This window comes from Chinchilla lanigera, unplaced genomic scaffold (genome assembly GCF_000276665.1).
Source record: "Chinchilla lanigera isolate Chin_1 unplaced genomic scaffold, ChiLan1.0 scaffold00045, whole genome shotgun sequence".
Classification (NCBI taxonomy): Eukaryota; Metazoa; Chordata; class Mammalia; order Rodentia; family Chinchillidae; genus Chinchilla; species Chinchilla lanigera.
This window is the reverse complement of record NW_004955446.1, coordinates 3,325,326-3,350,879: the sequence shown is the minus strand read 5'-3', so window position 1 is coordinate 3,350,879 and position 25,554 is coordinate 3,325,326. Positions and strand designations below refer to the sequence as shown.

At 39.6% G+C, this 25,554-nt stretch overlaps 1 protein-coding gene and 1 pseudogene across 5 annotated transcripts in view; one reads left to right on the top strand and one right to left on the bottom strand.

Moving 5' to 3' along the window:
• Positions 1–25,554, top strand: part of Nln (neurolysin (metallopeptidase M3 family)) — a 116,060-nt gene that overhangs the window by 23,458 nt on the left and 67,048 nt on the right. The window contains exon 2 of one of the 5 annotated variants that reach the window (XM_005392620.2): positions 6,974–7,180. The exons of 1 other annotated variant lie outside the window; for it this stretch is intronic. The gene's annotated coding sequence lies outside the window, so the exon portion shown is untranslated. Of the gene's footprint in view, positions 1–6,907; positions 7,181–11,770; positions 11,863–12,094; positions 12,167–25,554 lie in introns of those variants that run through there. 3 more of the 5 variants (XM_013518407.1, XM_013518408.1, XM_005392622.2) reach the window with 3 other exon arrangements.
• LOC102017400 lies at positions 4,388–5,624 on the bottom strand (annotated as a pseudogene).

Sequence of the window (25,554 nt, the reverse complement as noted above, 5' to 3'; positions counted from 1 at the left end):
TTTAAACTCCAAAGTGGCTATAATTCCTGTAACATAGTATGTCAGTGAAAGGAAGCAGGTTCCTGCCATTGAGGTTCACCTTTCTAGGTTTGCTGTCCTGCTTCTGACTACCCTTCCTCATCCTTTGCTGGATAGTTGCTATTCACACCGTCCTCCAGGGGACCTTCTCTGGCTCCTTGGTCTGAGCATTGTTTCTTTGTCCAACCATAACAGCTAGTGTGTAACTCTGTAATTGTGTTTGCTGTATCTCTGGTACATATATGAGAACTAGGATTTGCTAAGATCCCCTCTGACTGTGAATTTATGAATTTTCATGGTATGGTCTAATATATTTTTCTTGTGTTCTTAATCTCTCCTTTAGAGTTTTCTTTATTTATTATCCCTTTTAATGTGTTGTCATGAATGTTTTAATGTAGTTTGTATGTTTTCAGACCACATGTTTAAATTTAGAATAGCAACTAGAGCTAGGCACATGAACAGTTACTAAATGAATTTGAAAATTTTTTATGTAAATTTCCAGTTATAAACAAGAAAAATTATGTAAAGAACTTCCCATCACCATGCTTAAAAATTGGTCAGTGTATAGTCTGTTTTTTTCTAACACCATTCTCCACTCATTCCCAATTATTTTAAAATATGTATGCACCACTATATTATTTTCACCCTAAGTACTTAGATATATAGCGCTGAGAAAGTGTTTTTCAAAGATAATCACAAAGCCATTGTCACATACAAAAACAATACACACTTATTAGCAAATGAACCAGTTTTAAAAAGACAAGCAAATTAGTTATTAGCCAGGCCTAAGATAAGATCACACAGCGAAATACACATGTGTAGATGACCCAAAAACAGGCAGTGTAAAGTACTTAGAGAGACTTTTCTGCGTAATTTGTTACTAAGGCTTTCAGTTCTGAAAAGTATCCCCCAAACACCAATTAAATGTGCCAGAAGCAATTTACTTCTGCTTCTAGAGGAAAAATAAAAGCACACTCTTTTATGAGTTGTGGTTTTCCATGTGTATGGACAGACCTTTTGCCAGTGAATTTTTGAGTGACTCTTCATTTCATTTGTGAAGCAGCACTTGGCTTTTTACTTTCTGTGGTCTCAAGTAGCTTTATTTCAGCTGGTTACAGGATTTAAGCGTCTTGTCAGGCATGATGGCATGCACCTGTAATCCTAGCACTGGGGAGGCTAAGGCAGGAGGATCACCACAGGGGCCAAGGCCAGCCTGAATTACGTAGTGAGACCTTACCTCAGGGGAAAAAAAAGATGAGGAAGAACAGGAAAAAAGAGGGGGAGGAGGAAAAAGAGGCAAAGGAGAAGAAGAAATCTTTTAATGTTCGTTTATAACAAATGTGTCTAGAACCTGTAAATTTTTTTTTTCTGTTTTTTTGAGACAGGGTCTTGTTATGTAGTTCAGGCTAGCCTTGAGCTCATTGTGTATCCCAGACTTGCCTTGAACTTGCACTAATCCTTCTGCTTTAGTCTCCTGATTGCAGGTGTGTGCCACTGTGCTCAGCTAGAATATGTAATTATTAAACCAGTTGTGTCATACAGAAAATTAGAAGAAAGTTAAACTCTGTCACTTACTTTTCTTTTGGTCACTTACTTTTTAATACTGAAGTTTTTCATTCTTTATAACTTTGCAGTATGTACCTTTTGTCAAAGTTTTCTTTGACAAAAGATACATATTTTAATCCTGGCATTACATAATGCTTTATAGAACATCAAGAATTTTTATTATATAACCTTAACATTTTTATTTTTATTAATATTTCTTGGAAAAAAATTTAAACAGTCCTTTTTATTTACAATGAAATTTGGAAACAAGGACTTTTCCATTTAAATTTAAAATAAAATTACTTTTTATAAACTACATGGATCCCTATGTTTATATCAGCACAACTCACAATGTCTGTATCTTGGAAATAGCCTATATGCACATCAGCAGGTGAAGAAATAAAGAAAATGTGGTATATGTACACACAGGAGTAGTATCCAGCCATGAAGAAGAATAAATTTGAGTAATGTGACCATAATGCTAAGCTAAATATACACAGAAGGTTAAATATCTCATGATTTCACTTATATGAGAAACCCAAAGTATAAGTAATTAAACAGTGAAATAAAAAGTAGACAGTAAGAAACAGAGAGGTAGATCTTTTGTAGATTGGAAGGGGATGCAAGGATGAAGGGAGAGGGAGGAAGGGAAAATAAAAAGGGCTGAGACTCAATATGTATATGTACCAGCTCCTCACAATGAGTGTACTCATATATGTGTCACAAACATGCATTAATAAATTTTTTTAAATAAATGGATGACAAGCATTTTAAGAAAGTGGAATATAAGTCATTTATTCACTCCTAGGGGAGCCTTTGTGTAACGAGTACCACTGTATTTTACTGGTAGTGGAAGTTGTACACGCAGAAGTTATATGTGACATTGTTTTCAAAATAGTTTGTTTTCACTATATGAAACCCAGATTATACTATTAACATTGCAATGGTCATTCTAGTCATCAAATTTACATACTACTTTTGCTCATACAAAAAGAGGGGAACTGCAATGAAAGGAAATTGATCAGATTTTTTATTATTATTAGACACCAGAGTCTACTCAGAGTAAAGGCTAACATATCTCCAGGTTTAGGGTAATTCTCTATACTCAGAATGTTTGCAGCTGAATTCATGCTGTACATTTTTGTGTGAATAGCTGTCTATAGGAAGTATACTATGTTTGGAAGGAGGACTTTGAAAGCATGTTTTTGTATTTTTTTCTGGTGTTAGTAAACAATTTTGCCCAATGTAAGAAATTACTTGTCTGTACCAGTAGGTGGAAGCAAGAACAGTAGAATTGTAATACTGTGCTTGCTGAATGTACTGCATGATCTGTAGATTGTGTCTGTGATTCAAAATATCCTTGTGATGTATTCCTCATTTAATTTTCCTCAACTCTATTACTGTTTTAGCACCTTTTGACTGCTTCATCTCTTGCCTGATTTACTTGGAATCTTGGGCTGCACTCAGTTATTTAGGAGAGACAAATGTAAACTTTTCATTTCTTCTTTTTTTGTTATAGAGAAACACCTTTATTTTAATCATTCTCTGAAATTTGCCATCCATATTATCCTTAAGTGATCTTACATCAAATACATTCAAGAAAACTACAGCATACTTTTAAGAATGAAAATTTCTACCTGGCAAGCACAACGTCTTGAGTTCAATTCATAGTACCAAAAAAAAGGAATGAAAATTTGTACAACTGCTTCTTTTCTCCTTCACAGAAGTTTTATCATTTCTAAAATGTTAAAAAATTGCTACATGATGATTTATAAATAAGAAAGTCTTCATATATTCTACACACCTTACACTCAGCACCACCTAGATGATAATATGATGCACTAGTGAAGAGACATTGGAAGCCCAGGCATAAAATGCACAGGCATAAGAAGACTGCAGCACTTCCCCGGGAAAGAATGTCCACTGTTACATTTATTGTCTTCCATTTTTTTAAATTTATTTTTGAGACAGAGTCTCACTATGCCCAGGCTGACCTTGAACTTGTGGTGATCCTCATGCCTCAGCCTTTCCAGTGCCGGGGTTATAGGTGTGTGCAGTCATGCCTGGCCATTTGTTTAAAGCAAATAACAAAGATCCGGTTTGCCAACTTTCATAAATCTAAGTTTAATATTACATATTTAACAGTTGTCAAAACTTTACTAAGTTGCCCGCATCCATGCACAACTAAAAATCATTCTTAAAATGTAGATTAAACCACAAATGTGTTAACATTGATGCATTAATATCTTTCATTACTAAACACTGAAAAAATGGAAAATTATTTCTGTTGGGGCTGGGGATTTAGCTCAGTGGCACAGCGCCTGCCTGGCCAGCACAACATCGTGAGTTCGATTCCCGGGGAAAAAAAACAGGAAAATTATTCCTGTGGATGACTTCTGGCAAGGTTAGTCTCACAGCAGGCTGACCCTGCTTGGCTCCCATTTCAAACACGATGGCAAGCAATCCATGCTGGTGTTATAGTATAGTCTTATCCTAGTGCTCCTCAGAGTCAAAGCCTACCTTGGATCATGTGTAATAAAAATGCTTGGTCCAATTTTAAAGACAAAAAAAGGTCCTACTGTGTAGTCCCAACAGTAAACTCAGAAGTCTGTGACAAAGAGGAGCTCCAGTGAGCTGTTTATAGATACTTGAGGTATAATTAGTTATACTGAAAGTCGAGTTCATTTGAAATCTTTGAAGAAATGTTCCTGCTATGCATGGTGGCACATACCTATAATCCCAGCACTCCAGTGGCTGAAGTAGGAGGATCACTGCGAATTCAAGACCAGCCTAAACTACATAACAAGACACTGTCTTTAAAAAAGTTCCTATTAATCCTCAAATGGCATTTGTTACAGTTTAGCATTTCTGTTAAATGCCTGCGTTAAATTATTCATTATCCAAGTATAGCAGCTGCTCCTTACCATTTATGGTTAACTGTCTCTCTTCTTCAACTTCTAGTCATTCTTGACCATTCTCATTCTCTTTGCGATTTCTCTACCATTAATGATTTTAGTAGAACTTGATACAAATTTGAAGTTGCCCATTTCACTGCCACCAAATGACATGAACAAAAAGGAACTGAGGCCCCTGTGGCCTAGAGACCCAGATGAAGTAAATCATGTATCAAACAAACAAAATCCACCCTCAAAGAATGAAAAGCCACTGAATGTGGAGAAAAAAGAACCCATACTGTGGCTTCTGCTTCCTAGGGGACCCCTTTGGTTCCCCGCAAAATGTCTTCAAATGGGTCTTTAAAGAAGTCAAATGGAAACAAGTCCCTTCCACCAAAATATTCCTGAAAACATCACTTGGATTCAGGAATGTGAAGCCAAACTCAAATGAACTGTCAAAGTGACTTCCACCTCCTCTACCATTCTTTGCCATATGTGTCATAGATAACCCATTTTAAAGCAGCTGATGACACCTCATACACCTCAGCCACTTGTTTGAATTTTCACTCTGCTTCTTTATTTTCAGGATTTTTATCCAGATGCCACTTTAATGCCAGTTTCTAATATGTCTTCTTGATGTCCTCGACTGAGGCATGTCTCTGCACACCTGGAACCTCATAGTAGAGCACCATGTCCGAACGGGTCATTGGAACAAATCCGAGGATGTGGATGAAGGAGGGAGCTGTGCAGCTGGTCTTGCAGCGCCAGCATGGTGCGCTGCTAGCAGCCGCACCTCCTCCATCTCTTTTCTGTACTCACTGATTCAACAGTTACAGCACATGTGGTGTATGCTAAATACATTCCACTGTGTTCACCAGAAAATGCAAAAATAGATGACGGTCCTGTTTCCAAGGAGCTTACATTCTAGAAGAATTAGAAGGAAAATATCTGCAGTACCTCCTCCCTGGCGTAGTGGGAGATGCATCAGTCTGCCTTGCTGTCATATCTCCAAATAGGGTATGGCTGGCTTAGGTAATGATAAGTATTCACACAGACTACAATTCACTCAGCAAAGCACTGTGTAGGGACTTAATTACTATGTAAACATATGTTGCTTTCCTTACAGGTAAAAGACCAAAGCAATCTTTAAGAAAAGAATATTTTTAAATTTTTTAACACAGAAATTTTTTTTGTATTTGTTACATGTGTGAACAAGTAACCAACTGAAATATAGATCCTGAAACATTGATACAAAGGAATTTTCAGTTAGAAGTAGCTAATATGAGTAACATTTCCTGGAATGTAGAAGACCTTCCACAAATGTGGGTTGAAATAAAAATATGATGTTCTAATAGATAAATTATATTAGCTGTTACTAACAGCCAATAATAATAAAAATTATTTTACAAAGGATATAAAAGAGGACCAGGTTGTAAGGTTGGGTGTACATGTATGTATATATAGAAAGAGAAGGACCTCATCATGACAGAAAATCAAAAAGAATGGCATCAGAATTTCTTGCAAAATTTAGCAGCTACCAATAATCTATACTGTCCTTAAGCCCCAAGCTATCCATCATTTTAATCTGTTGTGTCTCAGAAATGTCCGTTCTAACTTAAAGGCTTTTAGTTTTCATCATCAGCTTCATTATGAAAATTTTACGCAGCCACTGTCTAGCCTATTTCAGCCCTACCTCCCACCCATCTACACTCCATTAAGTCTACACACCTACCATACCTCACGGAGCTGTGCTGAAGAACTCTGCCAGCTTGGAAGTCTTGTCCTCATTCAAGTCTTTCTTAGGTTCTCCAAGGCAGAGTTTCCTACCATGTCCTCTACATTCTTACTACTTTATTTGTGTAGAATTTACTACCTGATATTTTACTCTGTGTTTGTGTTTCTTTTTCACAAGTCTATAAGCTCTGAAAGGCAGTAACTTACTATCTTGTAACCTCAGTATTTATTGAAGAAATGGTGGATTTCTAACTAATGTCACAGGAAATCCCTTAATAAAGAGCCTTTTTGTTTCATTACATAGTCTGCATTATAGGTGTAAGTCCAAGTGAAGGTAACAAGTCAGTATCTCTTACCTGAGGAATCACAAGGGAATAAAGAACTAGTGTTCTTTATTGCACAGAAAGTTTTCTCAAAATACCTCCACCGAATCTTTATCAATGAGAAGTATGGATCCTTTGCTTGAGTACTTTATGAAAGAGTTTAGTGTTTCCTGGGAATATACTTTTTCAAGTTTTTATTGATTACCTAAGAACAATTAATTAAAGGGCTCTGGAAAAAGAATGAGACCTTGATGCAAAGGGCAGCCATCCAAGTAGTCCCAGTTTGAGCTTGTTCATGTTTGTTCATTCATTTGTTTGTCTGATGGTATTGGGGTTAAAACGAAGGCATTTGCACAGAGCTACACCCTAGCTCCTTTTTATTTTTTATTTTAGGACAGGGTCTTGCTAAGATGCTAAGTTGCCCACGCTCAACTAAAACTCGTGATTTTCCTGTGTCAGCCTTCCAGAGCACTGGGATTACAGACATGCTCCACTATACCCAGCTTGAGTTGTTACAGTCTTTGGCCATGGGTGACTGAAAGCTGCCCATGCTTCATGGCGTGTTCTTCTGAGCTGGATGGAAGCTAAAATGGAGTGCTCCTCCTCAGCCTTTACAGCATTCCATCAGGGAGTCATGTAGATAACAAATCAGATAAGTGATATACAGTAAGTATGTGTGTTTTTATTTGCCTTATTCTCTCTCCATTTAAAAGTAGGGTGGAAGATGAGGGAGGTGCAATTGGTGAGAAGTTTGATGTTTTCCTTTGTATGTTTACAACTTAGGCTAAGAAAGTAGGCTACAGAATCAGAACTGAATCTGAATCCCAACCCCACACCTGCTGTGTGACCTTGAATGAGTTTCCTTACTGGTCATCTTTACTGTGCCCAGTAAAACTGGTTTAAAAATACCTGTCTTTTGTGTGGTTGGGGAGATTAAATAAGAAAATGCATGTAAACTCTTTAATGGCATCCTTAAAAATATTAAGGTTGATGATGATAACACCAGTCATATGTGTAATGAATTTCTTCTAGCTGAGGTGCCTTGGTAGAGAGTAGAAAACTAAGACTGGAAGTTATTGAGAAAAATTAGACTGAACATGTTGCATTTGAGATGTCTGTGGGTCTGCAACTCCAGCTAGAGATCTGGATGGAGACTGTAGATGATTATAGGTGGTCATTGAAGCCATGGAAGAGGAAGGCATCTAACGTGAAAAGAGACTATCAAGTGCAGAATCATGAATGACACAACTTTCATGACTGAGTTCAGGAGGAGAAGCCAGCAAAGGAGACTGAGAAGAAATGTTGAGAAACAGATAAGAAGGACCTAAGGATATAGCTCAGTGGTAGAGGGCTTTCCTAGCATGTGTAAGGCCTTGGATTTGATCTCCAGCACCACAATAATAATGATGATGATAATTTGCATTACTGGGAATTAAACACAGGGCTCCACACTGAGTTATATCCCCAGTCTTTTTATTTTTTATTTAGAGACAGGGTCTCACTGAGTTGTCCAGGTGGAACTTGAACTTAGAATCATTGTGCCTCAACCTCCCAGGGTGCTAGGATTACAGGTGTGCATCACCATGCCTAGCTTAATAATAAAAAATTTATTAAAAGAAAGGTGAACGAAGAATTAGGTAAGAAAGAAAACGACTTTTGCCAGGTGCTTTTAGTGTAATAATATGTAAGAATTAATGATAAGCAAGAAAACAGAGGCAGTAAATGGGAAACTTGCTAGGTGTAAAGGCTAAAGACTAGGTAGGGGTACACATCTTTCTTTAAAATTAATAGAAATGAGATGGGGATGGATAAATACTATATTTCCTGTTAACTCAGAAATCCAACTAAAATGGCCTATTAGGACACTAATTCCTCACATTCCCCTGAAGAACACTAAAAGTAGTGGTTCTAGCTAAAGATGCAAGTCTGTGTTTACTGGCAAAAATTGACTTATACTATAACATTTAATTCTGGAACATTCTGTTCATCAAAAAATTTAGTCCCGAACCAAATTAAAAGCTCCTTACATGGAAACATTCATTGTGGAAAGAATAGTGACTCAAGTAACAGATGTTTCCCTATGTTTGGGGGCTATGATTAATGACAGTGGAGGGCACACTCACTAGTGAGCACTACTCTTGAATTAGATACCACACTGCAGCAGTCCATTCAGAAGAAAAGTTGTGAACAACATGCAGGATACTCAAGTAGCCAATACATCCCATTACAACAAGGCTGCATCATGTCTCCTGTTGCAGATCGGGGCTTTATGGAATACGCTAGGGAAGCTAAACACTCGGAACAATTTGTATATTGGATATATAAATAATACAAGTACTAAAATAATCTTGGGAGCTGGGGCTATAGCTCAGTGGCATAGTGCCTGCCTGGCAAGCACGAGGTCATGAGTTCAATTCCCAGTACCACCAAAAATAAATAAATAAATAAAATAATCTTATGAAGAATTTTTTCTTTTTTGTAACAGTTGAGATATTTAGGTTCGCACACTTTGTTAGGTTCAGGGTTCTACAAATATCCATGCTTACATGGCCTTTGGTAGGAGTACATGGCAGAGGTGTGCTGACGTCATGGCAACTGGGAAGCAGAAAGACACAGCAGCAGGCCAGGTTTACAGTATCCCTTCTAGAGATACTCTCAGTGACCTAACTTGCTTCCTCTAGGCCAGTCATAGTGAACCTTTTAGATCTTGCAGTGATAGCAAACAGCCCACCGTGCCATAGGTTCACCACCACTGCACAAGGCCCCACGTCCTAAGGAGTCTGCCACCTCCCAACAGTGCAATGGTTGGAGACTAAGCCCTTAACGTGAGACTTTGGAGACATTTAAGATCCAAACTATAGCACCACGTGGTGCACACCTGTAATTCCAGCACTTGGAAGACTGAGGCAGGAGGCTTGCCATCAGCTCAAGGCTAGCCTGTACTACATAGTGAAACCCTGTCTAAAAACAAAACAAACTATAGCACCAGGTTTCAGTTAAAGCCAAGTGGAAGATGCAGTGCTCTGTGGTAAGGCTGAGGGTGGAGGGAAATTTGAATAGGAGAGGAAACTGGGACTGTGGGAGAGAGGCTCACCAGCTGGCAGTGCTAAACATTTGGGACGGGTAGGATGTGTGACATGAAAGGATATTCAGATCAGAGAGAAACAGTAAATTCACATGTGTTTGTTATGTGGAAGGTCTGCTACCAGAAGTTTTAGGTAAGTTTTCTAACTTGATCTACCTTGGTAAGGACAGTTAATAAATTAGGTTAACTCTCATTTGCAAAATTAAGGACATGAAATTTAAACAGTCTCCTAGGAAGAAAAACCATTTCTAAATGTTAATCATTTTGTCACCAGGCTTTTGAAAATGATGCGTTTCATACTTACTCAGTGTCAGTGTCAGTTGTAAGGACACTGCCTGACATAAATGACTTCTCTCATCCTCTCTTACTCTCCCCTTTTTCCTTCCAAAAAAGGCACTTAGGAACCAGTTTTGCAATTGGGAGAGGGGGCACCCGTGAGGTGGCACAGGTAGAGCTGCTTGGCATATATTCACTCTCAGGGGTAGTTTCAGAAATAAGGTCATCGAGTCGGTGCTGCCTATTAGAAGTGTCTGTAGGGGTGGAAGTGTCCTCCGTGTGCTGTCCAGTATGGGAGCCACTTCGCACAAATAGCTGTGGAATACTTGAAATGTGCTGGTGCAACTGACGGCATCAGCTCTTTATTTACTCATCATTTCAGTTTAACCACACATGGCTACTGTATTTGTGGATAAGGAGCTCCTTGGCTGATGGCTTCAAGAAGGAAGTAGGCTAAATGCCTGGGGCAGTATGTGGCTGGGCTTCTCCATTGGTGGATGAAATAAAGGAGCCCAGTGTTCTCTGATAAAGGAAGTCTGAAGGCTGAACTGGAGCTAAAGCCTGATAAGTAGGGAGAGGAGTGATTTAGTCAAAGCAGTAGATAGAAAAGAACTTTGTGGACAACAGGAATCAAGATCAGAGGGGAAAGTTTCTAATGAAATAGACCAGAGAGATAATTAAAGTAAACATATACAGAAATTCCAGACAGGATGGGCGGTGGTTGATTGAATGCAGACTTTAGTGGCAGTCTGCAGCAAAACATTTTTTTCCAAAGCAAATACTTAGAATATTTGCCAAGTGTCTCAAAGAATTGGAGAAAATTTCAGTAAGAATCATATAAACCATATAATACAACATAGAAACCCTATAGAAAAGGGTTAGAAAATATGTAAATTACAGAGATGCGGAGGTTGTGGCATTTTACATAGTGAACTTCCAGAGTACTCTGGCTCTGATAGAATACATTTTCTGGTATGAATGTTTATTTGTGATGGTGAAGGAAGATGCTGTTGCCACAGTGCTTTCACTACAGCCATCTCCTCTTGTTTCATGTATGCGTTGAGCATTTGCAGTCAGTTCAGCGGAGCACAGCGTGTTGTGGTAGAATGTGCAGTAAAAGTTGTGCCTGAGAAAATCCCAGTCTCATTCACAACACAAGACAAACTAATTGAACAGGGAGAGGACAGCAGTTTCCGTGCCTAAAATGAACGGCATAGATAAAAAATGATAGAAGCTCAAATCTGGGTGAACTAGAGTAGCCAAAGATACCTTCATGAGAGGAAGAACAGGACTTGAAACTGTGCTTCAAAAGAAAACCCAGGAAGTGGGAACATTTCTGAAAGTGCATTCCAGAATGTTTTGCAAAAGTTTCAAGATAATAATTAACTTAGAATAACTGTGACATACTCATTTGTCCAAATGAAATTCTGCAACTTGGTGATCTATCAAAGTCTGGCCTCAGCACTTCATTACTTTTTTGGACACAGGAGATTATAACCCTCACAAGGGCACTTTTCTGTCAATCCTTTATAGTATTCTATATTACTTGTTAGTTAGAAATTTTCATTTTACCTTCAAAAGCACTTAAAAACAAAGGGGACAATGAAGAAAGTGTGGTTGAAACAGAAATAATAAAGAATCTCAAATTTTGTGGGAGGAAAAAAATTAGCGTTTAATTAGGCAACAAGGATCTCTAATTCATCTGAGTTTTCATTTTCAAATAATTGCACTTAGTATCTCCTATAGAGAAAGGGACCATGCTGTGTTGTCTTCTTTCAATTTTTGTAGCTACAGAAGAGTCAGTAAAGGTCTCTGTTGGATCCTCAAGGTATGAACTACAGATGCACTGTTTCCCAGAGGCAGCTGACAGAGGAGATCAATGCACCAGCATCCAAAGCATCAGATGAACTGAAAGTGTAACAGGGGAAAAGGAAATGAAGATGGAAAAGGAAAAGCAGAGGCAATAAAGAGAGAAAATACTCAACAGGTCAGATGTTTTAGTTAGAATATAGAGAAGCTTCCTTCTTCCCTTTTGTAACAAAAATTATAAATCTTGAAATAAAGATATCCCAAAAAGTGACAAAAGAAAATATAAAGTTTTAATGTTGACCCATGATATCATTATGCCTAATTTTCCTTCCTTTCTTTTTGGCCCTTCTATGTTCAAAGAAGAATGCTACATTAAAGAAAGGGTAGCTTTTCATTAGTTGCAATGGAAACCATACAAAGGCTTGTCCCTTTGGCCAAGTAGAAGAACTTATTAAGCTGATAATTTTCTCAGCTTAACTAAGGTAAACTCAGGTATACTGTGTCCACACACTCAACCTTTTGGTAAATGTTAAGAAGTTTCATGAAAACTACTGGACAGCATCTCATCAGTGAAATGCTTAAAAAGCAATTTCATTTAAAAGCTGTGTAGTAGTCATGAATATCTGTTCGTAGTCATCAGCTCATTCTAAGAGGAGTGGTGAGAAGAGCAGAAGTCCTATGCTTTAAATATTATCCTTCTACTTACTATTGATACAACTAAGTAATCCCAGGACTAGCCTTTTGGCTTGAGGTAGAACTTTCTTTTGTAGCAGTTACTCATGGTCACGGCTTACCTTTTCTTAGAGGCCTTGGTTCTGTGTGTGTGTCCATAAGGGTTACAGGAACAATTATTTAAAATTTTGAGCAAATTCTACATAACTTCAAATTTTGGACCAGCGTCAGGAACATAAGATCCTCCATCATTTTTTATACTTTGGCCACCACAGTAGGTTTTTTGCCTCTATACTTACTCCATTATTTTTATTCACTAGTTATTATCCTATCTGAAGCCAGAGTATAAGCTCACATTCAAACTGTCTTAAACAATGGAGAGTATTTATTGACTCACAATGGGAATGTCTGTCTCTAGGTCAGATTTCAGAATTAGTTGATCTAAGGATTCAGTGATGTCATTAAATATTTAGTTTCCTTCCTTTATTCTATCATTCACAGTGTTTATTTCGTTATAAATCAGATTCTACTCTTTGTCATAGGATGGCTGCCAGCTGCTATCAGGGACACAAACTTACTCATTTGCGGTCAGTAGAAATGAGACTTTCTCGGTGTTCCAAGCAAGGCTTCTGGGGTTGGAGGCAACCACTTTCAAAGAATGTGGACTATGGGGGCCTGGGGGTGCATGTGTACTGGGAGGAAAAATATATGTGTATATGTAATTAATAGGAAAAAAAGATGAGTAACTAGATAACCAGTACATATCTAACCATTTGTTGCACTCTAGAGCTATTAGGATTTCTGGAGCTCTTTCCTGTGATAAATAAAACTACTTCTTCATATTCTGCTCCATAATCTTCTTTCTTCTCTTGACTTTTACTAAAATCCACTCAACTCTGAAGGAAATATTTCCCCTGTGTTCTTTCTTCTACGCCCAATACCACCAAATAAGAAGGAAACATCAGCATCTTGGTTTTCAGCCGCCTCCACCTGCAGTGATACTCCTAGATCAACACTTCCACCGTTGATAAAAGCACCTTTGTCAGGGATTAGGGGTAGAGTGTATGCACAAGGCCCCTGGTTCAGTCCTCAGCATCACAAAAACAAAACACCTTTGACACTCAGGGTATGATTTTCCCATTCTATACCCTGTGTGCGATGTCTTCTCAACCTCATGGTTGGCCCCACCATGCTGCTGACTCCAGTGTTCATGTGGACGCCCTTTATCCAAACTGCACTCTCAGTTTGCACTCTTCACCTTCTTTATACCAGCATCTACTTTCAGGAAAATTCCCTGCAACTTGTCATACTGCTTAAACTTTGAGTTCTTAAATTCAACTATCTCACATTTTTACTGTTACCTAACCCATTATACTGTGTTATTTTACTGAGACTCGAGTTTCTCTGCCTATCTAAAACAAATTGCTGCGCCCATGTTTTATATCCCATTTCTTTTTCTTCTGTAGGGTTCTTGCTCATTCTGTATCATCTTTTAAGTTGAAAATTTGTGTTACATAGAATTAGAAAAAATTCCTTACATATTATATGTTCAATCTTAAAACTATAGTATATATTCCTAAATCTTTTGATCTAAGACCAAGGCCTTTTAGTAAAGAATGAATGACTTCATTTGGCATTTCTCACTGTCCTCCTTGCATGAGCTGCGCCTAAAGTGCATCTTCTTTGATTTTCAGTTTCTTTAACCTGAAACAAGACTTTAAAGACACGTGTAAGTATTATGAATTCAGAAGCCTTCTACATGTGTCTTCATGATTCTTTTCCCAATCTTTAAAGATATGTACATAGCATATCTTTTACACTGGTAAAATTTTGTGTTAATTTAGAGTATCTGTGTTTTTAAAAGTATTTCTAAGACTGTTCTAGTACATGTTTGGAGTTAAACAATTTACAAACATGCACATAGCATAGCTTGTTTCTTTTGTTTTTTGTTGGTCAGTCCCCTTCCTCTCTCTCTCCCTCCTGCCTCCTCTAGTTCTCCTATCCCATTTTTTATTCTTGTTGATATTATTAATCTTAGCTCATGTTATGGCCTATATGTTTATATTAATTGAGGTTATTAGGTTCCTGTACGTAGCATATCTTTATTATACTTAATTCCCCTTCCCCTGCTCCTTACCCCTTGCAGTTGTTCCCTTGGACCACTTCCCTTTTGTAAGAGATCCATCCTTTGTCCCTGTCCATCCTTTATTATTCTTTGCCTCAGTCAAGTGAGATATGCCATACGCTATTTAAGCTTATGTGTCTGGTTTATTTCACTTAACATTATATTTTCCAGGTGCGTCTCTTTTCCTACAAATGTCTCAAATTTGTCATTCTTTGTAGCAGAGTCGTATTCCAGTATATACAGATACCACATTTTCTTTATCCAGTCATCTGTTGATGGGTGTACAGGCTTTCTCCAGGGTTTAGCCATTACAAATTTTGCTGCTATAAACAGTATGCATTTAGTGCTACAGTTAGATGTCTTAAGTTCTTTGGGGAAGATACCTAGCAAGGGGATCAGTAAGTCACATGGAATTTGTAATTTCAATTCCTTAAAAAATCTCCATGCTGATTTTCATAATGTTTGTACTAGGTTAACATTCCCACCAGCAGTGAAGAAAGATTCCTTTCTCACCACAGCCACGCCAGCTTTGTTGTTTGATTTCTTAATGATTGTCATTCTTTCTGGAGTAAGATGGAATCTTAGTGTTAATTTGCATTTCTCTGATGGCCAGAGATGTTGAGCATTGTTTTCATCTATTTGTTGACCATTTTGTATTTCTTCCTCTGTGAAGTGTTTGTTCATTTCTCTTTTCCATTTCTTGAGTGGATCTTTAACTTTAGGCTGTTTAATTTTTTTTCAGTTCATTCTATATTCTAGATATTACTTCTCTGCCTTCAAGTGTTTTACCTATTTTATCTTCCAGTAGATTTACTTTCTGTCTTAATTTTTAGATCTTTGATCCCTTTTGATTTTAATTTAATAATATATAGTGAGAGGTAAGGGTCCAGTTTCAATGTTTTATACACAGATAACCAGTTTTCCCGGCACCATTTGTTAAATAGCTGTCTCCTCCAGCATATACTTTTGCCCCCCGCCCCCAATCCCTTGATTCCTTTATCATTTGAGAAAGATCTGCCTCCCTACTTTCTATTACCTTTTATTTTGCTCATTATATTTTGGGTTTCTCAAATAAGAGAAACTGTGCAATATTTAAACTTGTGTCTCATTTATTTCACTTAATATTTCAGTCTTAAGGTACATCTGTTTTCCTGCAAATGACTCATTTATCTTTATGGCAGAGTAGTACTCCATTGTGTATAAATACTACATTTTCTTTATCCATGTATCTGTTGATGAACATATAGCCTACTTCCACAATTTATCTTTTTGTTTTGTTTTGTTTTTTGTTTTTCTCCGGTACCAGGAACTGAACTCACGACCTTGCGCTTGCCAGGCAGGCACTTTGCCGCTGAGCTAAATCCCCAGCCCCTCCACAATTTAGCTATTATGAATTGTGCTACTAGAAATATGGGTATGCACCTATCACTGTAATGTGATGTCTTTTAACTCTTTTGGGAGATACATAGATGGGGAATAGCTGGGTCAAATAAGCTTTCTAATTTTTGTTTTTCTGAGGAATCTCCACTCTGATTTCCATAGTAGTTGGACTAGTTTATATACCTACCAGCACTGAAGAACGGTTCCCTTTTCCCTGTTGCTTGCCAGAGTTTATTGTTTGATTTCTTGGTGATGCCTATTCTTTCTGGGGTAAGGTGGAACTTCAGTGTTATTTTAGCCCAATTTATCTCTTTAATTTTTGGTCTCCAAACCTCAGTTGTTAAACATTAAGAAGAAAAGATTAATGACATAACATTGTAACGGAGGCAGTAAGCTTAATATTACTATCTGATCGGAATAGCAAACACCTTAGAACATAAAAATGGAATCATTATTTTTTAACAACCATGGATATCCTAATGTTTAAATCCTAATAGAGGGGGCTGGGGATTTAGCTCAGCGGCACAGCGCCTGCCCAGCGCTGTGAGTTCAATCCCCGGTACCAGAAAAAAACCAAAAATCAAAAATAAATTAATTAATTAATTAATTAAATAAATCCTAATAGAATGTTAACAAACAACAGTTACATATTTTTACCCAGAAATTTAGAAATCAAAACCATACATAACATAGCTACATGACAATCATGATGACATTTTGTAACATACTTAAATTTTCATTTTGACCTAACATGACCTTTTTAACCAATTATCTCTATCTAATACATAAGAAGCTTTTATCTAATTTATTGTCCTTTAATAGGGTATACATCACAAGTTTTTGTTAAAGGCAGAGGTCTAAATCTGAAGGAAAGTCTTATCACAGTTAACAATCTTTGTTTTACATTTTGTTTTTGTTTTTGTTTTTCTTCCGGTACCAGGAATCAAACCCACGACCTTGCGCTTGCCAGGCAGGCGCTATGCCGCTGAGCTAAATCCCCAACTCCACATTTTGAAAGACTTGTAGATCCAGAATCATGAATACATTTAATACACCATGAGATTAACACTGATGAATTAGCATACACATGTAAAAACCTTTGTTAAAATATAGTTTTATACCAAGAGCATCTTTTATGAGAAAACCTTATTATAATTTTTACTGAGAAACTTTCTTTTGACCAAATGACCCAATTATTGGGGTGTCTCCCAAGAGACTATGGAGATCACTGGGGGCTCCTTATTAATGAATAAGGGTTGGCCATTCCTCTATTCACCGATTGGAGTCCTACCCAGTAATTTCTCCTAATGCTAAAGACTGGGGTTAAAATCTTAATTTTGATATCACTTAAACCAGCTGGTAACTCAGGTGAAAGCATGCTTTTAAATCTATAATCCAATTGTATTATGAGCAAATGATAAAAGAAACATTGTTGAGCTCAAAATAAAGGGGAACAGCTGTTCACAGAATGACAGACAAACACACAAAAGGTACACAGAACAAACATCTATACAAAATCAGAGTGCACTCAAATATATTTTTGACCAAATTGAATTATAGTAACTCTATTACAATTTTAGAAATTTAAAATTTAAATAGACTAGTCAGATTTTGTCATTTATCAGAGATCTCTTATCAGAAAAACTTGGATCGACTACAATCTTTAATCTGTAATGAATATATATATATTCTTTGTATTTTATTGTATCTTAAGAATAATGGTAATTTTCAACTTAATTATCTCTATATACTCTATCATTTATTTAAATCTTTAATTCCCATGTTGATTACTATTTCCTGGGCTTTCTGGGTCAGTTTCTTTGGTTAGCCACAGGTCGGGTTTAGCATCATCTTGTCTATCAGCTGTAGAGCAGTCTCTGAGGTATCACTGTCACAGGACTGTACATTAGCTCCCCCAAAGGTAGAACCAACTTCTCCAGACCTAAGTTCATGATACAGCCAGACAGCATGCTGTAGCAAAACACAAACATTCTGGACACCAAGTTTGCTTTTTTTTTTTTTTTTAACTTTACCTGATTGATTTGTCTTTCTTCTGTTGCACTTCCATCTTTTGTAAAATTTTAAAAATTTTAATAGATTTTCATTTTCTGTACACTTTCAAAGAAAATATTCTCAGGACATTTTTAGGATCCCTCTTAAAAGGATCAGTGTAATGTCTAGGAGTAGGCACACAAAGATTGTTGGGATGTACTTGAAAAAGGTCATTTAACTAAGTTTTGCTAACAAAATTAATTACCTCTAAAAATTTCAGAACATAAAGTGTGCATTTATCCGTAACATGGACTCTAATTGCAGGGTCAGGTTGATGTGGGAGGGAATCTTCTCCCACTTAGCTACTGGCTAGAGCCATTATGTTAGAGTAAACCACTCACACTTGGACACACCTGGGCAGGTGTCAATACTAAGCAGCAGCTTATTGCTTTATTGTCTGATGCAGCACCTGGGGCACGAAGTCCTGCAGGAAGCCATAGAGCTCAGGGAACAGGCCCTTTAAGTCCCACAGTGGGGTGAGGGTGAGCATCCCTTCTGCCTCGGAGACACTTGCCACAAAGGTGAGGGGCTTAGCCTTTGCTCCAAGGTCCCCATTGTCACTACCAGGTCCGACCAGCTTCTGGTCAGCCCCCGTATCACCCTCCTGGCCCTGCTGTCACCCTTGCCACATGCAGTGCCGCAGGTTGCAGTGCCAGCTCGCATGGCCCTGGCCTTCCTCCCCAGGGCCTGGGCACTGGCTAGACACCATCAGCAGGTCCCCTGGCTGTCTGAGGCTTCTCATGCCCCATTTCCACACCGACTTGTTAGCCTCCACAGCTGTCTCTTCCTTTGTTTCTTGACCAAGGTTTCCTGCCTGTCTCCACAGCTCCTCATCCCCATCCTTGTTGCCCTCCCCGTGCCCATCTAGCTTTAGTCTTTTGCCAGCTTCTCCCTGGGTAGCCTCCTGTATCCTTGCCTCAGGTCTTGGCCTCTTTGTGCCCCGTTCTGTCTGGCACTCCAGAACATCCTGTAGCACCCGGAGCAGAGCAGCAGTGAGCTGGGGGAAGGGCACTGTGGGCAGGGGAATGGGTGTGGCTGTGAGCAGGAAGGAGGGAGGGCCTGGCTGCCTACGAGGCAGGAGCGCCCAGTCCCAGCCTTGGGCAGGGCAGCCCTGACACTTCCCGGCTCTGGCGGTAACTGGCTGTAGCTTCCATTTTATCGCCTTGGGGTCCAGCAAGTTGCTGGCAGCGGCCCAACAGGCCTGCTTCATTTTCAGGAATGGGCTCCACTGCCTGCCCACCTGCCGCCAAGTAACTCTGTGGTTAGTACCTCTGTAGCCACAGGGCATGTGCCCAGCTGCTGTGTGTGCTGGCCATCGCTTTTGTTCTGGCCACTGGATACTCTGTTTTTGCCCAGATTCCAGCACTGATGCCACCACAGGACAGGCGCCTGCTCCTGCACCTCTCACACAGGTCTTGACAATGGGAGTGTTTGGGGTCCACGTGGCGAAGTCTTACTGGGCATGAACATTTAGTTCTTTTACAACTTTGGCGGGTGATATCCTTCACTTGGTAAGGGTTGTAAGATTTTTTGACACATTCTGCAAAACTGTTTAGAGTAAACCTTATTTATACCCTGGATACACCAAAAGAATGCACTCGCCCAGCGGATGTTGCAGCCCTTGCAGTGATAATAGCCATATTTCTGCTGGAAGTACAAGTGCTTCTTGCTTGGCTTGGCACCCTGTGGCGATTTTTCCTGCAGAGGGGTGGTTACGTCTCCAACATCTCCAGCCCTCCCCTCAGCCAGGGGCCACCCTGGCTTCTGCAGCACAGGCTATGGGGCCGCCTCACCAGTTCGAGCCTGCTGTTGGTCTTGCCCGGCCCTTGGTGGTGGGGATGCATTCCTTGTTGCCCCCTCAATCTTCCTGTGGTCCCACAGGTCCCTGCGTGCTCGATGGGGCCTTCTCCACGCAGCCAGTGAGGCAGTGGGAATGCACGGGCAAGCATGCAGGGCAGGAACACAGGACGCATGCAGGGGCGGCTGGAACTCCTGGGTCCCGGGCCCTGTGCAGCAGCATCTGCTGCCCAAGCGCACACGGTACCACTGTACGATGCGTTGCATCGCTGGTTCAGTTGCACCCGCACATCACAGCCGCTGGGCCTGCAGGGGCCCAACCCGAAGCCTGGGCTCATGTGCGACAGGAGCCTAGCAGAAGAGAATGAGGCAGGAGGGTGCTCTCCACCGCACAGCTGCCAACCATTGGTGCCCTTGGTGTCCTGTGCGTAGGGGAAGAGATAGGAGGGAGTGCACGCCGGGTACCTGAATGCACCCAGCACCTCAACCCCCCTATAGCCATCTGGGCGACCCCCATTATTTGATGGGGCTGAGGCAATCTCCAATGGGGGTTTCCCAGAAAGAGCTGACTTTTCCCAGCAGTTCTAGATCCACACAGATTATTCCAGTGATAACCTTGCTAACACTTAGTACAAGGACTGCAAGGTTTAGTTACAGATAATGGCTGTGCTGCCCTCATAGGTGTAGCAGAGCAATTCCAGACAAGGTACCCCTTATTTCCACAACAAAACCAAATGGCCTTGCTTTTACCCTTTCCTCCAGGCTGTGAATGAATAACCTGAGTAATAGCTGCTGCCAAAGTAGCCCCCTGTACATATGAGGGACCAGTATCTGCACGGATCCGAATCATATCCAGCAATGTGGCCCACCTTTTGTGGGCTCTTAAAGCCTCTTTACACCATTTATTTGCATTTTGAAAGGCTAGCTGCTGAACTATTAGTGTGCTAGCTTCTGTGTTATTTATAATTCTCTCACTAGCCTGCAATAAGTGTGCAACGAAATTTTGAAAAGGTTCCTCAGGGCCCTGATGAATAGAAGCCAAATTGAGGGCTGCCTCTCCCTTAGAAGGAAGTTTCCTCCAAGCCCTCTGGGCAGTCATCTTGGTTTGTTCATATATGCTGGCAATTCAAAGGTCAGTTGATTATTTTTGGTAGCAAAGGTACCTTCCCCAGTTAGCATATCTTTCCTGGTGGCTTTGTTGTGAGTAGCCTTCCAAGTGGCCTGGTCAGTGCACTACTCAAGGAAGTTTCCTTTCCACATTAAATAGTCCCTTGGATTTAAACATGCTTTAGCTATTTCTTTCCAATCATTAGGGATGATGAGATTGTTGTCCTAGAATTTCCGTTAAACTCAAGGTAAAGGGAGCAGTAGGACTGTAAGTAGCAACTGCTTGTTTTAATTCTTTGAAGGTTTTAAAAGATATAGCTTCATAACAACGTATAACTTGTCCCAGATTTTGGGGGGCTTGAACTTCAGTAACAGGGTAGATATGTTGAAAACCTTCCACGGGTTCCCCTGCCTGTCTGGCTTCTTTTAATGCTAATTGCAAGGGAGAGAGAGAAAATGGCTCTACTCTCTGAGAGGCGGAAGTTCCAATCTGTGATGCAGTAAAATTTCTCTGAGCCAAAAAGGCCAGAATGGCCTGTGGCTCAGTCAGTTCCATGGAGTGTTGTGAGACAGAGTTCACGGGAAACACCTCTCTGGTGGGGAAAAGTGCCTTTTGTCCCCCACCACTCCTTCCTTCTTAAATTGGACCAGGCTAGAGGGCTCAGGCTCTATCGTGGAGCCTTTTCTCCACCCCCCATGCCCCGCTTAGGCTCTGGACTTGCTTTTAACATAACGTTCTGAGCCAAATCCTTTATGGTTACAAAACCCCTCCAAACCAACATCCAGAAAATTATATATAGGAGTCAAACATGTAACAAACACTTCTACAGACATATGCCCCTGAGAGTCTTGAGCCTCCCCTTGCGCTTCAATATCCCTTTCTCTTTTGGCTTCTCAGAAGCCTATATATCTTCTCGCCCTAGAGAACATTTATCCCCACGCTTTACACCTGAGGGGCCAGGACCATGCACTCCAGTGCTGAATACTAGCTTTCACAAATGTGCTTGCCCCGTCTGTTGTGCACTCTTTGGAAGCATACCCACTACCCACTTACTTTCTCTCACCGGGTGTCCAGTGGGTATGAGAAAAATAAAGACAAAGGACAATTGCCGGGGTCAAGTGGAGTTACTTCTTACCTGATAGGAAGAGGACTGACTTCAACAGTAGGGGTGTTTATTTTATACACTTGCAAAGTTAGTATCATGGGGGGGTAATGTTGCCTAGTGACTAATGACTATAACTGTCTAGGCAGGATGCTTTTTTCAATACTGAGGTAGCTTGACTGCTTGAGGCACTCTGGCTCTGTCCTGCCATCACACATATGACCAATATCCAGCTGCAGCGGCTCCCAACAAATATTTTTTTTTTTTGGGGGGGGCGGTTTTCTCCAGTACCGGGAACCGAACTCACGACCTTGCACTTGCCAGGCAGGCGCTTTTGCCGCTGAGCTAAATCCCCAGCCCCCCAACAAATATTTTTAAAGAGCAAGTCCTGAGAAGGTTAATAGTATCCTTAATGGAAAAAAGAGAAACACATTGTCTTGGTTACTTTCCTCTCGTTGCTGGGACAAAATACCTGACACCCAAAATTAAGGAAGGAAAAGTTTATTTCGCTTACAGTTTGTGGAGGTTTCAGTCTGTACTTGGCAAGTTACAAGGCAGAGTGGCACATGGCAGAGCTGCACATGGCAGAGGGCTACAGCTCATGGCGGCAGAACACAGCAAAGCAACAAGCACACAAGCCAGGAATAGCCTCAAGCAGCCTCTTGCTCTCCCTTACATATGCAAACTATCCACCCTGGGCAAGTGCAGCTCTCACACCCATAATCAATCAAATTCAAAAAGCCTGCCCCATGACCACATGAGGCTTTAGGGGGACACCCAGACACAAACCATAACACACATTAACTTAGTATGAATTTTCTTTTTTTTTTTTTCTGGTGCTGAGTACCCAACCCAGGGCCTTGCACATGATGAACAAGTGTTCAATCCCTGAGCCCCCACCTTCCTTCTCTCCCCTCTCTGTCCTACTTCCCCTGTGATGCTGCGGCTTTAACCCGGAAGTGCTTTTATCACATTGAACTATATACCCAACCCTTCTTTATTCAGTGGCCAAGATGGCTAAAATTAAAGATGAGTGACCATCCCAAGTGTGGATGAGAATATGGAATGACCGAAACTCTCAGACATTGCTGAAGGGAATGTAAAATAGTACCAGTACTTAACTGGCCTGTTACAAAGAAACTATCAACATCCATGTACAAGTCCTTAGGGAGACATACTTTCATCTGTCTTGATGAAATATCTAGAAGTGGAATGACCAGGTCAACTTCTGGGTGCGAGTTTCACTTTTCAAGAAACTGCCAAAGTGATGGTAGCATTTATATCCCATCGCTTTTCCCTCCCTCCCTGTTTTCCTTCCTTTTTTTTATTTCTTCCCTCCCTTTTTCTCTCCCTCCTTCCTCCCTTTCCATAGGCTCTCAATGTGTTCCCCATATTGACATTACACAGGATCCTCTTACCTCAGCCTCCATGTAATGGATTTTTAAAATGCTCATAATGTATCCTGTGACCCGCTTTACTCACTAGTGCTGTAGCCTTTTGCAGACTTGGACCTTCTGTGCAGGTAATTATGTCAACTGCTAATAAGGACAGTTTTGATTTTCTTGTATGTGTACTAAATGTTTTATTGAAAAGTTTTTAACATGAAAAACAAGGTACAGAAATAGAGATTACATTAGGATGGACAAGGTAGGATTCTACATGACAAAAATGAAAGCAAAACAAATTTATACAGTAAGTATACTGGCTCTGAACAAGGTACTTGAAATTTAATCCAGGCTATATATACATCAAATAATCTGACCACAAGCTTTTGGGAAATAAAACATTGACTAGAACACTAAAATGCCAACCATTCTGGCTGTAAACTGCCTATCCCCTTTTGAGAGAACTTCTGTATAGCATGAAAAGAACTGGCATCACACTTAGAGACTTCAAAAGACAGTTAAAAACATATTTGTAATGCAGTTCTGTGTAGAATATACACAGTAAATCTTATTTCCTAAAAACTTTAAAAGCACAAGACCACCCAGAATAAAAATTAAAACTTCATCAAAGAGAAATGCTCATCATTTCTATAGCAGTGTTAGAAAACTGCTAAGATTTGGGAAGGGACAGGGAAGATATCAAACATATTCGTTTAAAAGTTGTTCAAACAATGTTCATAAGCTTGTACATTGCTGCTTATACCATTTTAAAATTGTATACCATGGATATACTTTCTACTGTTCAACCACAAGACAAAAGAATAACTTGAAGTGTTTCTCAAAATGAGGTCAAAGGGCCAAAAGCATTCGAATGTGGGCTGAGTAATAAACATTTGAAACAAGCTCTGTGTGATTATTCGACATTCTGAAGTGCCCTATAGGAAAGAGCAACAGTGAAAAGCAAGATCACAAACATATTTCTGACATGGCGGAGTTCTCTGTAAGTTCATATTGTGAATATAGCTTTTTGTTTCACTACAATTTCCAGACAGTAAGAGAAGTACGTGTACCTGATAAATGAACATGCGATTGTATCTAAACATTTTCCTTTATTATTTTCAAACTTAGCTATTAGAAGAAAAGACAATATATGAATATAAGCTTTAGGAAAGTTATATCTCTAATGAAATGGGGCCTCTAACAAAGCTAAAACTATATTTTCTTAAATGCCTACAAATTTTAAATCAGTGTAAACTTAAAAACTAGATAGATTACCTAAAATTAAATTGTACTAAGATTGTACCATAGTAACTTACTTAGAGTTGATGGTTACTCTTAAACTCCTTTGCATAAAAAATGGTACTAAAGCAGGAATGCTCTGTGTGACAACTCTTTCAGAAACTGCTAACCACTAATTTTAATAAAAATAGTTTAAAGAACTCTGCCCTGAAAAGAATCCTACTATGTATTTCCTGTGTTATCCTACTAGACAAACTTAACTAAGGGGGCAGAACTATGAACTATGTGTTTTTTGCAGATGTATTCAAAATTGTTGTTATGCTTTCGATTTCTCTGTAGACCACATAAATGGTGCACCTAAAGGACAGGTAATACGGCCTGGAGAGAAACAAGCACAGTGAAGACAGTGCTACTTAAAAGGCAACTATTGTCTCACACCATAAATAACAAGAGAAATTGTACACATTCTGTCTCCACTCAACCAATAGAATGTATTTACAAGTTTGATTACCAAGCAGATGCCTTGTTACTTAAGTGAAATCATAAACACCAAGTCTATCAACTACAACAAAAATTTAGCATTCTGTATCATACACTATAAGAATCAAGTATTACATATAACTATAAATACTAAAAAGAGATTAAAATTAGCTTCCAAACAATTCTGAAATGAAGTGTTCACTGAATCCAGGCAGGTAACAAGTGTTTCTGTGCGGGAAATGGCGACATAAGCACAGTTGGAAAATGAGGATCAGACCCATTCTTCTTCATACATCGAAAGAGGATCGATGTACTCAAAACCTGCAAATTCCTCTCCATCGCTCTTCCTCACCACGTCCTTGTCATCCGGAGTGAGCTGGACAGGTGCCTTAGTAAACTGAGTGTCAAAGTTGTCCAAACCGAATTCTCCAGAAGTATTTGGTTTAAAGGGAGGCACCACCCGCTTCTGCTCCATCAGCTCCCAGTCCACACTTTGAAAAAATGGATGGTCCTGAACGTCCGCAAACCCC